At 41.7% G+C, this 18,082-nt stretch overlaps 1 long non-coding RNA gene and 7 other non-coding genes across 8 annotated transcripts; all 8 read right to left on the reverse strand.

Annotated features, from left to right (window-relative positions):
• Positions 1-2,232: 2,232 nt before the first annotated feature.
• TRNAV-UAC (transfer RNA valine (anticodon UAC)) lies at positions 2,233-2,305 on the reverse strand. Its single transcript has one exon. It is a non-coding gene; the product is annotated as a tRNA-Val (tRNA).
• Positions 2,306-3,886: 1,581 nt separating this feature from the next.
• On the reverse strand, positions 3,887-3,959 carry TRNAV-UAC (transfer RNA valine (anticodon UAC)). Its single transcript has one exon. It is a non-coding gene; the product is annotated as a tRNA-Val (tRNA).
• A 1,031-nt stretch (positions 3,960-4,990) lies between these two features.
• Positions 4,991-5,060, reverse strand: TRNAI-AAU (transfer RNA isoleucine (anticodon AAU)). The gene has a single exon. It is a non-coding gene; the product is annotated as a tRNA-Ile (tRNA).
• A 206-nt stretch (positions 5,061-5,266) lies between these two features.
• On the reverse strand, positions 5,267-5,339 carry TRNAV-UAC (transfer RNA valine (anticodon UAC)). The gene has a single exon. It is a non-coding gene; the product is annotated as a tRNA-Val (tRNA).
• A 2,133-nt stretch (positions 5,340-7,472) lies between these two features.
• TRNAV-UAC (transfer RNA valine (anticodon UAC)) lies at positions 7,473-7,545 on the reverse strand. Its single transcript has one exon. It is a non-coding gene; the product is annotated as a tRNA-Val (tRNA).
• Positions 7,546-8,851: 1,306 nt separating this feature from the next.
• TRNAV-UAC (transfer RNA valine (anticodon UAC)) lies at positions 8,852-8,924 on the reverse strand. Its single transcript has one exon. It is a non-coding gene; the product is annotated as a tRNA-Val (tRNA).
• Positions 8,925-14,158: 5,234 nt separating this feature from the next.
• Positions 14,159-14,792, reverse strand: LOC149674137 (uncharacterized). The gene is made up of 2 exons (XR_016366742.1): positions 14,472-14,792; positions 14,159-14,414 (listed from the first exon to the last, which is right to left on the reverse strand). It is a non-coding gene; the product is annotated as an uncharacterized LOC149674137 (long non-coding RNA).
• Positions 14,793-17,554: 2,762 nt separating this feature from the next.
• On the reverse strand, positions 17,555-17,638 carry TRNAL-UAA (transfer RNA leucine (anticodon UAA)). Its single transcript has one exon. It is a non-coding gene; the product is annotated as a tRNA-Leu (tRNA).
• Positions 17,639-18,082: the final 444 nt, after the last annotated feature.

The raw sequence follows: 18,082 nt of genomic DNA on the forward strand, positions 1-18,082 counted from the left end.
TCCCCAATCACGATGGTCAAAACATGTATCTACCAGGGCTCGAACCTGGGAGCTTTCGCGTGTAAAACGGCCGTGATAACCACTACACCATAGATACCTACTAATATTGAGTTTTCCAAGACACCTAGCTTATTTTAAATGCCCAATCACGATGGTTAAAACATGTATCTCATGGTGCTCGAACCTGGGACCTTCCGCGTATTAGGCGGACGTGATAACCACTACACCATAGATACCTACTATTTTTGAGTTTTTCAAGACACCTACCTTATTTTTATGCCGAATCACGATGGACAAAATATGTATCTACCAGGGCTCGAACCTGCGACCTTTCGCGTGTTAGGCTGCCGTGATAACCACTACACAATAGTTAGGTAGTTAGACTGAGTTTTCCAAGAGATCTAGCTTATTGTTATGCCCAATCACGATGGACGAAATATGTATCTAACAGGGCTCGAACCTGGGACCTTCCGCGTGTAAAACGGACGTGATAACTACTACACCATAGATCCCTACTATTATTGTGTTTTCCAAGACACCTAGCTTATTTTTATGTCCAATCACGATGGTTAAAACATGTATCTCATGGTGCTCGAACCTGGGACCTTCCGCGTATTAGGCGGACGTGATAACCACTACACCATAGTAAGTTTGTTAGACTTAGTTTTCCAAGAGACCTAGCTTATTGTTATGCCCAATCACGATGGACAAAATTAGTATCTACCAGTGCTCGAACCTGGGACCTTCCGCGTGTAAAGCGGACGTGATAACCACTACATTATAGATACTTAGTAATAATGAGTTTTCCAAGAGACCTAGCTTATTTTTATGCCCAATAACGATGGTCCAAACATGTATCTCATGGGGCACGAACCTGGGACCTTCCGCGTATTAGGCGGACGTGAAAACCACTACACCATAGTTAGGTAGTTAGACTTAGTTTTCCAAGAGACCTAGCTTATTGTAATGCCCAATCACGATGGACAAAATATGTATCTACCAGGGTTCAAACCTAGGACCTTCCGCGTGTAAAGCAGACGTGATAACCACTACACCATAGGTACTTAGTAATATTGAGTTTTCCAAGAGACCTAGCTTTTTTTAATATCTTATCACGATGGTCAAAATATGTATCTACCAGGGTTCGAACCTGGGACCTTCCGCGTGTAAAACGGACGTTATAACCACTACACCATAGATACCTACTAATAATGAGTTTTCCAAGACACCTAGCTTATTTTTATGCCCAATCACGATGGTCAAAACATGTAGCTTATGGGCTCGAACCTGGGACGTTCCGCGTGTGAAGCGGACGTGATTACCACTACACCATAGTTAAGCATTTAGACTGAGTTTTCCAAGAGATCTATCTTATTTTTATCCCCAATCACGATGGTGAAAACATGTATCTACCAGGGCTCGAACCTGGGACCTTTCGCATGTAAAACGGCCGTGATAACCACTACACCATAGATACCCACCAATATTGAGTTTTCCAAGACACCTAGCTTATGTTAAATGCCCAATCACGATGGTCGAAACATGTATCTCATGGGGCTCGAACCTGGGACCTTCGGCGTGTTACGCGGACGTGATAACCACTACACCATAGTTAGGTAGTTCGATTGAGTTTTCCAAGAGACCTAGCTTATTGCTATTCCCAATCACGATGGACAAAATGTGCATCTACAAGGGCTCGAACCTGGGACCTTCAGCGTGTATCGCGGACGTGATAACCACTACACCATAGATACCTACTAAATTTGAGTTTTTCAAGACTCCTACCTTATTTTTATGCAGAATCTTGATGGACAAAATATGTATCTACCAGGGCTCGAACCTGCGACCTTTCGCGTGTTAGGCTGCCGTGATAACCACTACACCATAGTTAGGTACTTGGCTGAGTTTTCCAAGAGATCTAGCTTATTGTTATGCCCAATCACGATGGACGAAATATGTATCTAACAGGGCTCGAACCTGGGACCTTCCGCGTGTAAAACGGACGTGATAACTACTACACCATAAATCCCTACTAATATTGAGTTTTCCAAGACACCTAGCTTAATTTTATGCCCAATCACGATGGTCAAAACATGTAGCTCATGGGGCTCGAACCTGGGACGTTCCGCGTGTGAGGCGGACGTGATTACCACTACACCATAGTTAGGCATTTAGACTGAGTTTTCCAAGAGACCTATCTTATTTTTATGCGCAATCACGATGGTCAAAATATGTATCTACCAGGGTTCAAACCTGGGACCTTCCGCGTGTAAAGCAGACGTGATAACCACTACACCATAGATACCTACTAATAATGAGTTTTCCAAGACACCTAGCTTAATTTTATGCCCAATCACGATGGTCAAAACATGTAGCTCATGGGGCTCGAACCTGGGACCTTTCGCATGTAAAACGGCCGTGATAACCACTACACCATAGATACCCACCAATATTGAGTTTTCCAAGACACCTAGCTTATGTTAAATGCCCAATCACGATGGTCGAAACATGTATCTCATGGGGCTCGAACCTGGGACCTTCGGCGTGTTACGCGGACGTGATAACCACTACACCATAGTTAGGTAGTTCGATTGAGTTTTCCAAGAGACCTAGCTTATTGCTATTCCCAATCACGATGGACAAAATGTGCATCTACAAGGGCTCGAACCTGGGACCTTCCGCGTGTATCGCGGACGTGATAACCACTACACCATAGATACCTACTATATTGAGTTTTTCAAGACACCTACCTAATTTTTATGCCGAATCACGATGGACAAAATATGTATCTACCAGGGCTCGAACCTGCGACCTTTCGCGTTTTAGGCTGCCATGATAACCACTACACCATAGTTAGGTACTTGGCTGAGTTTTCAAAGAGATCTAGCTTATTGTTATGCCCAATCACGATGGACGAAATATGTATCTAACAGGGCTCGAACCTGGGACCTTCCGCGTGTAAAACGGACGTGATAACTACTACACCATAAATCCCTACTAATATTGAGTTTTCCAAGACACCTAGCTTAATTTTATGCCCAATCACGATGGTCAAAACATGTAGCTCATGGGGCTCGAACCTGGGACGTTCCGCGTGTGAAGCGGACGTGATTACCACTACACCATAGTTAAGCATTTAGACTGAGTTTTCCAAGAGATATATCTGATTTTTATCCCCAATCACCATGGTGAAAACATGTATCTACCAGGGCTCGAACCTGGGACCTTTCGCGTGTAAAACGGCCGTGGTAACCACTACACCATAGATACCCACCAATATTGAGTTTTCCAAGACACCTAGCTTATGTTAAATGCCCAATCACGATGGTCGAAACATGTCTCTCATGGGGCTCGAACCTGGGACCTTCGGCGTGTTACGCGGACGTGATAACCACTACACCATAGTTAGGTAGTTCGATTGGGTTTTCCAAGAGACCTAGCTTATTGCTATTCGCAATCACGATGGACAAAATGTGCATCTACAAGGGCTCGAACCTGGGACCTTCCGCGTGTATCGCGGACGTGATAACCGCTACACCATAGATACCTACTATATTGAGTTTTTCAAGACACCTACCTAATTTTTATGCCGAATCACGATGGACAAAATATGTATCTACCAGGGCTCGAACCCACGACCTCTCAAGTGTTAGGCTGCCGTGATAAGCACTACACCATAGTTAGGTACTTGGCTGAGTTTTCCAAGAAATCTAGCTTATTGTTATGTCCAATCACGATGGTTAAAACACGTATCTCATGGTGCTCGAACCTGGGACCTTCCGCGTATTAGGCGGACGTGATAACCACTACACCATAGTTAGGTAGTTAGACTTAGTTTTCCAAGAGACCTAGCTTATTGTTATGCCCAATCACGATGGACAAAATATGTATCTACCAGGGTTCAAACCTGGGACCTTCCGCGTGTAAAGCAGACGTGATAACCACTACACCATAGATACTTAGTAATATTGAGTTTTCCAAGAGACGTAGCTTTTTTTAATATCTTATCACGATGGTCAAAATATGTATCTACCAGGGTTCGAACCTGGGACCTTCCGCGTGTAAAACGGACGTGATAACCAATACACCATAGATACCTACAAATAATGAGTTTTCCAAGACACCTAGCTTATTTTTATGCCCAATCACGATGGACAAAACATGTAGCTCATGGGGCTCGAACCTGGGACGTTCCGCGTGTGAAGCGGACGTGATTACCACTACAACATAGTTAGGCATTTAGACTGAGTTTTCCAAGAGATCTATCTTATTTTTATCCCCAATCACGATGGTCAAAACATGTAGCTCAAGGGGCTCGAACCTGGGACGTTCGGCGTGTTACGCGGACGTGATAACCACTACACCATAGTTAGGTAGTTCGACTGAGTTTTCCAAGAGACCTAGCTTATTGCTATTCCCAATCACGATGGACAAAATGTGCATCTACAAGGGCTCGAACCTGGGACCTTCCGCGTGTAACGCGGACGTGATAACCACTACACCATTGATACCTACTAATTTTGAGTTTTCCAAGACACCTACCTTATTTTTATGCCGAATCACGATGGACAAAATATGTATCTACCAGGGCTCGAACCTGCGACCTTTCGCGTGTTTGGCTGCCGTGATACCCACTACACCATAGTTAGGTAGTTAGACTGAGTTTTCCAAGAGATCTAGCTTATTGTTATGCCCAATCACGATGGACAAAATATGCATCTAACAGGGCTCGAACCTGGGACCTTCCGCGTGTAAAACGGACGTAATAATTACTACACCATAGATCCCTACTAATAATGAGTTTTCCAAGACACCTAGCTTATTTTTATGCCCAATTACGATGGTGAAAACCTGTATCTCATGGGGCTCGAACCTGGGACGTTCCGCGTGTGAGGCGGACGTGATTACCACTACACCATAGTTAGGCATTTAGACTGAGTTTTCCAAGAGACCTATCTTATTTTTATGCGCAATCACGATGGTCAAAACGTGTATCTACCAGGGCTCGAACCTGCGACCTTCCGCGTATTAGGCGGACGTGATAACCACTACACCATAGTTAGGTAGTTAGACTTAGTTTTCCAAGAGACCTAGCTTATTGTTATGCCCAATCACGATGGACAAAATATGTATCTACCAGGGTTCAAATCTGGGACCTTCCGCGTGTAAAGCAGACGTGATAACCACTACACAATAGATACTTAGTAATATTGAGTTTTCCAAGAGACCTAGCTTTTTTTAATATCTTATCACGATGGTCAAAATATGTATCTACCAGGGTTCGAACCTGGGACCTTCCGCGTGTAAAACGGACGTGATAACCACTACACCATAGATACCTACTAATAATGAGTTTTCCAAGACATCTAGCTTATTTTTATGCCCAATCACGATGGACAAAACATGTAGCTCATGGGGCTCGAACCTGGGACGTTCCGCGTGTGAAGCGGACGTGATTACCACTACAACATAGTTAGGCATTTAGACTGAGTTTTCCAAGAGATCTATCTTATTTTTATCCCCAATCACGATGGTGAAAACATGTATCTACCAGGGTTCGAACCTGGGACCTTTCGCGTGTAAAACGGCCGTGATAACCACTACACCATAGATACCTACTAATATTGAGTTTTCCAAGACACCTAGCTTATTTTAATGCCCAATCACGATGGTCAAAACATGTAGCTCATGGGGCTCGAACCTGGGACCTTCGGCGTGTTACGCGGACGTTATTACCACTACACCATAGTTAGGTATTTAGACTGAGTTTTCCAAGAGACCTATCTTATATTTATGCGCAATCACGATGGTCAAAACGTGTATCTACCAGGGCTCGAACCTGGGACCTTCCGCGTGTAAAACGGCCGTGATAACCACTACACCTTAGTTACCTACTAATATTGAGTTTTCCAAGACACCCAGCTTATTTTTATGCCCAATAACGATGATCCAAACATGTACCTCATGGGGCTCGAACTTGGGATCTTCCTCGTGTAAAGCGGACGTGATAACCACTACAACATAGTTAGGTAGTTAGACTTAGTTTTCCAAGAGATCTAGCTTATTGTTATGCCCAATCACGATGGACGAATTATGTATCTAACAGGGCTCGAACATGGGACCTTCCGCGTGTAAACGGACGTGATAACCACTACACCACAGATCCCTACTAATAATGAGTTTTCCAAGACACCTAGCTTATTTTTATGCCCAATCACGATGGTCAAAACATGTAGCTCATGGGGCTCGAACCTGGGACGTTCCGCGTGTAACGCGGACGTGATAACCACTTCACCATAGATACCTACTAATCTTGAGTTTACCAAGACACCTACCTTATTTTTATGCCGAATCACGATGGACAAAATATGTATCTACCAGGGCTCGAACCTGGGACCTTCCGCCAATTAGGCGGACGTGATAACCACTACACCGTAGTTAGGTAGTTAGACTTAGTTTTCCAAGAGACCTTGCTTATTGTTATGCCCAATCACGATGGACAAAATATGTTTATATCAGGGCTCAAACCTGGGACCTTCCGCGTGTAAAGCGGACGTGATAACCACTACACCATAGATACTTATTATTATTGAGTTTTCCAAGTGACCTAGCTTTTTTTAATATCTTATCACGATGGTCAAAATATGTATCTACCAGGGCTCGAACCTGGGACCTTCCGCGTGTGAAGCGGACGTGATTACCACTACAAAATTGTTAGGTAGTTAGATTGAGATTTCCAAGAGACCTAGCTTATTTTTATCCCCAATCACGATGGTCAAAACGTGTATCTACCAGGGCTCGAACCTGGGACCTTCCGCGTGTAAAACGGCCGTGATAACCACTACACCATAGTTACCTACTAATATTGAGTTTTCCAAGACACCCAGCTTATTTTTATGCCCAATAACGATGGTCAAAACATGTATCTCATGGGGCTCAAACCTGGGACCTTCGGCGTATTAGGCGGACGTGATAACCACTACACCATAGTTAGGTAGTTAGACTTAGTTTTCCAAGAGACCTAGCTTATTGTTATGCCCAATCACGATGGACAAAATATGTATCTACCAGGGCTCAAACCTGCGACGTTCCGTGTGTGAAGCGGACGTGATTACCACTACACCATAGTTAGGTATTTAGAGTGAGTTTTCCAAGAGACCTATCTTATTTTTATGCGCAATCACGATGGACAAAATATGTATCTACCAGGGCTCGAACCTGCGACCTTTCGCGTGTTAGGCTGCAGTGATAACCACTACACCATAGTTAGGTACTTGGCTGAGTTTTCCAAGAAATCTAGCTTATTGTTATGTCCAATCACGATGGTTAAAACACGTATCTCATGGTGCTCGAACCTGGGACCTTCCGCGTATTAGGCGGACGTGATAACCACTACACCATAGTTAGGTAGTTAGACTTAGTTTTCCAAGAGACCTAGCTTATTGTTATGCCCAATCACGATGGACAAAATATGTATCTACCAGGGTTCAAACCTGGGACCTTCCGCGTGTAAAGCAGACGTGATAACCACTACACCATAGATACTTAGTAATATTGAGTTTTCCAAGAGACGTAGCTTTTTTTAATATCTTATCACGATGGTCAAAATATGTATCTACCAGGGTTCGAACCTGGGACCTTCCGCGTGTAAAACGGACGTGATAACCAATACACCATAGATACCTACAAATAATGAGTTTTCATAGACACCTAGCTTATTTTTATGCCCAATCACGATGGTCAAAACATGTAGCTCAAGGGGCTCGAACCTGGGACGTTCGGCGTCTTACGCGGACGTGATAACCACTACACCATAGTTAGGTAGTTCGATTGAGTTTTCCAAGAGACCTAGCTTATTGCTATTCCCAATCACGATGGACAAAATGTGCATCTACAAGGGCTCGAACCTGGGACCTTCCGCGTGTAACGCGGACGTGATAACCACTACACCATTGATACCTACTAATTTTGAGTTTTCCAAGACACCTACCTTATTTTTATGCCGAATCACGATGGACAAAATATGTATCTACCAGGGCTCGAACCTGCGACCTTTCGCGTGTTTGGCTGCCGTGATACCCACTTCACCATAGTTAGGTAGTTAGACTGAGTTTTCCAAGAGATCTAGCTTATTGTTATGCCCAATCACGATGGACAAAATATGCATCTAACAGGGCTCGAACCTGGGACCTTCCGCGTGTAAAACGGACGTGATAATTACTACACCATAGATCCCTACTAATAATGAGTTTTCCAAGACACCTAGCTTATTTTTATGCCCAATTACGATGGTGAAAACCTGTATCTCATGGGGCTCGAACCTGGGACGTTCCGCGTGTGAGGCGGACGTGATTACCACTACACCATAGTTAGGCATTTAGACTGAGTTTTCCAAGAGACCTATCTTATTTTTATGCGCAATCACGATGGTCAAAACGTGTATCTACCAGGGCTCGAACCTGCGACCTTTCGCGTGTTAGGCTGCCGTGATAACCACTACACCATAGTTAGGTACTAGGCTGAGTTTTCCAAGAGATCTAGCTTATTGTTATGCCCAATCACGATGGACGAAATATGTATCTAACAGGGCTCGAACCTGGGACCTTCCGCGTGTAAAACGGACGTGATAACTACTACACCATAGATCCCTACTAATATTGAGTTTTCCAAGACACCTAGCTTATTTTTATGTCCAATCACGATGGTTAAAACATGTATCTCATGGTGCTCGAACCTGGGACCTTCCGCGTATTAGGCGGACGTGATAACCACTACACCATAGTTAGGTAGTTAGACTTAGTTTTCCAAGAGACCTAGCTTATTGTTATGCCCAATCACGATGGACAAAATATGTATCTACCAGGGTTCAAACCTGGGACCTTCCGCGTGTAAAGCAGACGTGATAACCACTACACCATAGATACTTAGTAATATTGAGTTTTCCAAGAGACCTAGCTTTTTTTAATATCTTATCACGATGGTCAAAATATGTATCTACCAGGGTTCGAGCCTGGGACCTTCCGCGTGTAAAACGGACGTGATAACCACTACACCATAGATACCTACTAATAATGAGTTTTCCAAGACATCTAGCTTATTTTTATGCCCAATCACGATGGTCAAAACATGTAGCTCATGGGGCTCGAACCTGGGACGTTCCGCGTGTGAAGCGGACGTGATTGCCACTACACCATAGTTAGGCATTTAGACTGAGTTTTCCAAGAGATCTATCTTATTTTTATCCCCAATCACGATGGTGAAAACATGTATCTACCAGGGTTCGAACCTGGGACCTTTCGCGTGTAAAACGGCCGTGATAACCACTACACCATAGATACCTACTAATATTGAGTTTTCCAAGACACCTAGCTTATTTTAATGCCCAATCACGATGGTCAAAACATGTAGCTCATGGGGCTCGAACCTGGGACCTTCGGCGTGTTACGCGGACGTTATTACCACTACACCATAGTTAGGTATTTAGACTGAGTTTTCCAAGAGACCTATCTTATTTTTATGCGCAATCACGATGGTCAAAACGTGTATCTACCAGGGCTCGAACCTGGGACCTTCCGCGTGTAAACGGACGTGATAACCACTACACCACAGATCCCTACTAATAATGAGTTTTCCAAGACACCTAGCTTATTTTTATGCCCAATCACGATGGTCAAAACATGTAGCTCATGGGGCTCGAACCTGGGACGTTCCGCGTGTAACGCGGACGTGATAACCACTTCACCATAGATACCTACTAATTTTGAGTTTACCAAGAGACCTACCTTATTTTTATGCCGAATCACGATGGACAAAATATGTATCTACCAGGGCTCGAACCTGGGACCTTCCGCGTATTAGGCGGACGTGATAACCACTACACCGTAGTTAGGTAGTTAGACTTAGTTTTCCAAGAGACCTAGCTTATTGTTATGCCCAATCACGATGGACAAAATATGTATATATCAGGGCTCAAACCTGGGACCTTCCGCGTGTAAAGCGGACGTGATAACCACTACACCATGGATACTTATTATTATTGAGTTTTCCAAGTGACCTAGCTTTTTTTAATATCTTATCACGATGGTCAAAATATGTATCTACCAGGGCTCGAACCTGGGACCTTCCGCGTGTGAAGCGGACGTGATTACCACTACAAAATTGTTAGGTAGTTAGATTGAGATTTCCAAGAGACCTAGCTTATTTTTATCCCCAATCACGATGGTCAAAACGTGTATCTACCAGGGCTCGAACCTGGGACCTTCCGCGTGTAAAACGGCCGTGATAACCACTACACCATAGTTACCTACTAATATTGAGTTTTCCAAGACACCCAGCTTATTTTTATGCCCAATAACGATGGTCAAAACATGTATCTCATGGGGCTCAAACCTGGGACCTTCGGCGTATTAGGCGGACGTGATAACCACTACACCATAGTTAGGTAGTTAGACTTAGTTTTCCAAGAGACCTAGCTTATTGTTATGCCCAATCACGATGGACAAAATATGTATCTACCAGGGCTCAAACCTGGGACGTTCCGTGTGTGAAGCGGACGTGATTACCACTACACCATAGTTAGGTATTTAGACTGAGTTTTCCAAGAGACCTATCTTATTTTTATGCGCAATCACGATGGACAAAACATGCATATACCAGAGCTCGAACCTGGGATCTTCCGCGTGTAAAGCGGACGTGATAACCACTACACCATAGATACTTAGTAATATTTAGTTTTCCAAGTGACCTAGCTTTTTATAATATCTTATCTCGATGGTCAAAATATGTATCTACCAGGGCTCGAACCTGGGACCCTCCGCGTGTGAAGCGGACGTGATTACCACTACACCGTAGTAAGGTAGTTAGATTGAGATTTCCAAGAGACCTAGCTTATTTTTATCCCCAATCACGATGGTCAAAACGTGTATCTACCAGGGCCCGAACCTGGGACCTTCCGCATGTAAAACGGCCGTGATAACCACTACACCATAGATACCTACTAATATTGAGATTTCCAAGACACCTAGCTTATTTTTATGCCCAATCACGATGGTCAAAACATGTATATCATGGGGCTCGAACCTGGGACGTTCCGCGTGTGAAGCGGACGTGATTACCACTACACCATTGTTAGGCATTTAGACTGAGTTTTCCAAGAGACCTATCTTATTTTTATGCCCAATAACGATAGAGAGTATGCAGCCATTATACCGTACAAGATGGCGGCCACTGTTAAGGCGGGGGAGTTGGGTCTTCCCGATCTCTCTCTCTTTACCTGTCAAGATTTGATTGATTGTACAGGCTTAGTTTGATATGCTTATAACAATGTAGGAATACATTTATAAAGACTATAATATAAAGTGAAAATTATTATTGACAAATTTATTCTAATCATAATAAAACTAATTGCAATTAACATACACAAAAATGTCTGCAGACAAAACCCCCAATTAATAAAAAATACAAAAATTGTATACACAAATTACTTTTACAAATTTACTTAAGATACCCGTAAGGGGTTGTGGTGTAATCTGGGAAAACTCTTACTTTATCGACGACGGCTTGATATGTTTTTGTTTGATTTACTGTAATGAGGGTGTGATTGGGCAGGCGACGTATTTGGGGACCAATGTGTGTTCATTTCTGGTTTACCATCGTTGTTTACACCTAATAGTTTCTTCATTATATCGAAATTCACGTGATTCTCAGTAGACGAATTTAAATAAAATCTTTTAACTTTATTTATGTTAGTGACGTTTTCTGTTGCGGGGTCGTAAATATTCATTGAATAATTTTTCGCACCAGCGCTTCCAAACTCACAAATATAGGCGTCTTTCCCGTATGGCTCTAATTCATTCTTTAACTGACCAAGATAATCTCCTGTGGGGAGTATAGGAGCGCCATCTGGCGAGAGGTGGATCAGGCTGTCCGTATCCATATAAAAAACATAGGTCTCCCACCATCTCGAGATGTTTTAAAAGATGAAGGCGTGCCATAGTCGTAGTATAACACGCTATAACTACGTTTGTATGCTTGTGAGCTATCTCGTTTTCTGCAATTCTGAGAGAGCGGTCGCTCTCTTAGATAAGACCTCATACTGCTCTTAATATATAAGGAGGGTTTTTTGTTTGGATGTAGTATTTTTTGTATTGTATTAATTGTTTTGAAAAATTTTCACTGAACTAAAATTCGGACCCTTAATATGTGGTTAAACTTTCAAAGAGATCCCTCCATTAGTTTTTTTCATAGAAAATAAAGTTGCTAGGGGTGATTTTCATTTACATAAAAAAATTAAGACATTTTGGCAAAAAAAGGAAACTTTTCCCATAGGAATAACATGGGAAATGTTTGCTGTGATAGCCAAATGGTCTCGACCATTTTTTGAAGATTATTTATTCGATAGGTCTGAAAATGGTTTTAAATGAAAGGTTGAACATTAAACTGGTGCCTTTCGAAGTTTTATTGAAAACAATTAATATTAAGTATTACTTTTTGTACTTTTAAGCACATACTTAAACTTACGACCTTTTATTCTGTTGGACTTACGTGGTTTAATCCTAGCTAAAATCATAGAGAAACGTACTGTTGGACATACGCTGTTTTACCGCTAATAGAGCGACTGAGCGAAGATTTTTGTTTAGACAACGCGTGTGGCTATGTCGAGCTTAAGGCGAATTTTTTAACTTTTCACATAAAAGAAGGGGTTAATTCGTCCTCATTTTATTTTAATTTCGTAAGTTAAACCTTATTATAATTTATTACAAAAGAATTTAAATTTAGGATTTAGCCGATAATTTTTAAATTCACTGATTTCACTAAGCCTCGGTCAAAATTTAAATACAGCTGATTGTATGTAAAGACAAGAGACCAATTGGCCGTGTAGCGTACGTTTTAAGGTGTTTCTCCTGGTGCCATCGGCCAACGATAGCCGCTAATTAGGTAGTTTTTACCTCTCCGAGTGACGTATGTCACGGAGAGGTTCTAATTTCGACGTGTCTGTGTGTGTGTGTGTGTGGGTGGGGGTGTGTGTGTGTGTGTGTGGGTGTGTCTGTCTGTGTGTCTGTCTGTCCGTTGTTACACCCACGTGACCGCGTTCGCAGTTTGCGTATCGGAGCAAACGTGTTCCCAATTTCCGGACCGCATTGACAGTTCACAGAAATTTGGAAAATTGTATTTCTCTCCTTTGGCTAATCTATACTTGAGTTCTCACACCACCATGTTTGGTCTTCGTCCATCCCATATGAACACCGGTCTGGTACTTTTCTGGCTTCCACCACCACCATCTTCTATTCTTTGTCAATCCCACATTGACACCAGTCTGCACTTACACTGGCTTCTAACACCACCATCCACAAAGTCTATTCCACATAGACACCAATCTATATCATTGGCTTCTACTCCATTATCATCGTTTGGTTTTAGGATATACGCGGCGATCAGCTAGGGTTACGAGAAACGTCTAGCCTCCCTAAGGTGGGATCTCCACCAAAGGTTTTCGCAATTGCGCTTTTTCCTTACTATTATAATGGAAACGAATCGTATATATACCCCAAAATTTGAAGAAAGCGGGAAGAGGGGTACCCTTCACTTTAAACGTCAATATTAGCAAAGTTTGAGATGATAATAGGTATAACTTTATTTTAAACGATTTAACTATTATTAATGTTAATTATTGAAGATTAAAATATTTAAAAATAACTATATTTATTTAAATATTAAAGATAAACCTCTCGTGCAAAGAGAGAGATTATCATTGCCTCCTATATCTACCAAGGCCCGTGCATGCGATATATTTCCTTCATTGCCTCCTATATCTATCAAGGCCCGTGCATTGTGATATATTTCATTCATTGCCTCCTTTATCTATTAAGGCCCGTGCATTGCGATATATTTTTCAAAATAACAACAAAAATGGGAAGCTCCTCTCAGAAACATAATAATTTCTTTTCTCTGTATATGAAATGAAAATATGGATAATATTGCTCTCCTTCTTTAATGGTATGAATCCTTGCCTGTCTATTAATATTTTACGTAAGAGAAATACGTATTTAGCGAAGCCTAGAGAGGATAAACATAAGCGAGATTGTTTCGGAAAAAAAATACTGCTTCCACTAATGGGTTTATACTCCTTGTTACTGTTGTATAGAGTAATCTTGATAAAAGCTTAAAAAATTACGAGAGGACAGATATTTTTTATCCTCTTGTTTTATTCTTAATAAGAATATAAAACATTTATTTTGTATCAAAAAATATTTTTTGGTGCTGAGATTGCTTTAGAAAAATCCAAACGGTTAGGCATTGGTAAAAAAGACATGTGTAAGCTATTTGCAGAGATGATAATTGTTTTACATGTTTTAAATAAAACTGAAGCTTCCATTATTGTGTTTATGCTCCTTGTTTGTTTCTCTGAAAACCATCTAGGTGTAGATAACAGTTAGACCAAAAATTTCAAAAAAACCTAGTTGAAAATAGACCTTTTAAATTTGCGGGAGCCATTCTTGAGAATTTTTCTTTGCTTGTAGGTTGTCAATTTATCTACCAGTAAATATTTGTGTTTGGAAGTTGGATATTAAGTCAAATTAAGTGGTTGTAAAGAGCCAGCAGGTTTTTGCCGCTCCTTTTTGTGAGTATTCGATTTTTGTATGTAAAATGGAGGAAGATAATGTTGAGAGTAAGGATGAAATGCGGAAGCGCAAAGCGCGGGAAAGGATGAGGGCAAAAAGGTCGACGTTTTCATTGGATACTTAAGTTTATATAATCTTCTCGACACGGAGAGGTAATATTTTGGTTTTCCCGACTTGTCTGAACATGAAATACACGTTATTAAAATGAAAAAAAAAACGATGTCAGAACTGGGTTTCGAACCCACGCCCTCATACGAGGATCAGAACTTAAATCTCACGCCTCAGACCACTCGGCCATCCTGACACGCTCTTAAACGTTTTCCTTGATAATGAAGCTATAGTACCACCCCGAAATACCTCTCGGAATTCTATGCTCCATAAAGCTACTCACTTGTTGTCATACAATAGAAGGCTTTTTACCTCTCCGTGTGACGTAGTCCAGGAGAGGTTCTGTAACGGCCGTGTCTGTCCGTGTGTCTGTGTGTCTGTCTGTCTGTGTGTCTGTCTGTCTGTGTGTGTGTCTGTCTGTCCGTTGTTACACCCACGTGACCGCGTTCGCAGTTTGCGTATCGGAGCAAACGTGTTCGCCATTTCCGAACTGCTTTCACAGTCACGGAAATGGCTCCTCTACTTGAGTTCTCACACCACCAATCTTCTGGTCTTTGTCCATACCACACGGACACTAGTCTGTTCTTACTGGCTGCTAATCACCACCATCTTCTGGTCTTCGTCCATTCCACGTGGACACCAGTCTGTACATACTGGCTTCTAATCACCACCATCTTCTGTTCTTTGTCAATCCCACATTGACACCCGTCTGCACTTACACTGCCTTCTAACACCACCATCCACTGGTCTTCCGTCTATTCCACATAGACACCAATCTGTATCATTGGCTTCTACTCCATTATCATCGTTTGGTTTTAGGATATACGCGGCGATCAGCTAGGGTTACGAGAAACGTCTAGCCTCCCTAAGGTAGGATCGCTACCAAAGGTTTTCGCATTTGCGGTTTTTCCTTACTATTATAATGGAAACGAATCGTATATATACCCCAAAATTTGAAGAAAGCGGGAAGAGGGGTACCCTTCACTTTAAACGTCAATATTAGCAAAGTTTGAGAAGATAATAAGTATAACTTTATTTTAAACGATTTAACTATTATTAATGTTAATTATTGAAGATTAAAATAATTAAAAATAATTATATTTATTTAAATATTAAAGATAAACCTCTCGTGCAAAGAGAGAGATTATCATTGCCTCCTATATCTACCAAGGCCCGTGCATGCGATATATTTCCTTCATTGCCTCCTATATCTATCAAGGCCCGTGCATTGTGATATATTTCATTCATTGCATAAACATAAGCGAGATTGTTTTGGGAAAAAAATACTGCTTCCACTAATGCGTTTATACTCCTTGTTACTGTTGTATAGAGTAACCATGATAAAAGCTTAAAAAATTACGAGAGGACAGACCTTTTTTATCCTCATTCAAAAATATTTTTTGGTGCTAAGACTGCTTTAAAAAATCCAAACGGTTAGGCATTGGTAAAAAAGACAAATGATATTTTTCAAATCTTATGAGATAACGCCCACCTAGTTGAAAATTGCCGTTTTTTATCCGCGGGAGCCATTCCTTATGAGAATTTCGATGCTAGTAGGTTGTCAATTAAACTACCGGTATATTATTGTTGTTGGAAATTGGATATTAAGTCAAATTAAGTGGTTGTAAAGAGCCAGCAGGTTTTTGCCACTTCTTTTTGTGAGTATTTGATTTTTATATGTAAAATGGAGGAAGATAATGTTGAGAGTAAGGATGAAATGTGGAAGCGCAAAGCGCGGGAAAGGATGAGGGCAAAAGGTCGACGTTTTCATTGGATACTTAAGGTTATATAATCTTCTCGACACGGAGAGGTAATATTTTGGTTTTCCCGACTTGTCTGAACATGAAATACATGTTATTAAAATGAAACAATTCGTCGTCAGAAGTGGGGTTCGAACCCACGCCTTTATACGAGAATCAGAGCTTAAATCTGACGCCTTAGACCACTCGGCCATCCTGACACGCTTTTTATCGTTTTCCTTGAAAATGAAGCTATAGTACCATCCCGAAATACCTCCCGGAATTCTATGCTCCATAAAGCCACTCACTTGTTGCCATACTATAGAAGCCTTTTCTGAACATGAAATACACGTTATTAAAATGAAAAAAAAACTATGTCAGAACTGGGGTTCGAACCCACGCCCTCATACGAGGATCAGAACTTAAATCTGACGCCTTAGACCACTCTGCCATCCTGACACGCTCTTAAACGTTTTCCTTGATAATTAAGCCATAGTACCACCCCAAAATAGCTCTCGGAATTCTATACTCCATAAAGCCACTCACTTGTTGCCACACTAGATAAGCGTTTCCTGAGCATGAAATACATGTTATTAAAATGAAACAATTCGTTGTCAGAAGTGGGGTTCGAACCCACGCCCTTAAACGAGGACCAGATCTTAAATCTGACGCCTTAGACCACTCGGTCATCCTGACACGCTCTTCAACGTTTTCCTTGAAAATGAAGTTATAGTACCATCCCGAAATACCTCTCGGAATTCTATGCTCCATAAAGCTACTCACTTGTTGCCATACTAAAGAAGCCTTTCCTGAGCATGAGATACATGTTATTAAAGTAAAACAAATCGTTGTCAGAAGTGGGGTTCGAACCCACGCCCTCATACGAGGATCCGAGCTTAAATCTGGCGACTTAGACCACTCGGCCATCCTGACACGCTTTTAAACGTTTTCCTTGAAAATGAAGCTATAGTACCATCCCGAAATACCTCTTGGAATTCTATGCTCCATAAAGCTACTCACTTGTTGCCATACTAGGGAAGCCTTTCCTGAGCATGAGATACATGTTATTAAACTAAAACAAATCGTTGTCAGAAGTGGGGTTCGAACCCACGCCCTCATACGAGGATCAGAGCTTAAATCTGACGCCTTAGACCACTCGGCCATCCTGACACGCTTATAAACGTTTTCCTTGAAAATGAAGCTATAGTACCACCCAAATACCTCTTGGAATTCTATGCTCCATAAAGCCACTCACTTGTTGCCATACTATAGAAGCCTTTTCTGAACATGAAATACACGTTATTAAAATGAAAAAAAAAAGATGTCAGAACTGGGGTTCGAACCCACGCCCTCATACGAGGATCAGAACTTAAATCTGACGCCTCAGACCACTCGGCCATCCTGACACGCTCTTAAACGTTTTCCTTGATAATGAAGCCATAGTACCACCCCAAAATAGCTCTCGGAATTCTATACTCCATAAAGCCACTCACTTGTTGCCACACTAGATAAGCGTTTCCTGAGCATGAAATACATGTTATTAAAATGAAACAATTCGTTGTCAGAAGTGGGGTTCGAACCCACGCCCTTATACGAGGATCAGAGCTTAAATCT

This window comes from Phalangium opilio, unplaced genomic scaffold, assembly GCF_054372755.1.
Source record: "Phalangium opilio isolate 3A_F unplaced genomic scaffold, DU_Popi_V2 ptg000046l_1, whole genome shotgun sequence".
Lineage (NCBI taxonomy): Eukaryota > Metazoa > Arthropoda > Arachnida > Opiliones > Phalangiidae > Phalangium > Phalangium opilio.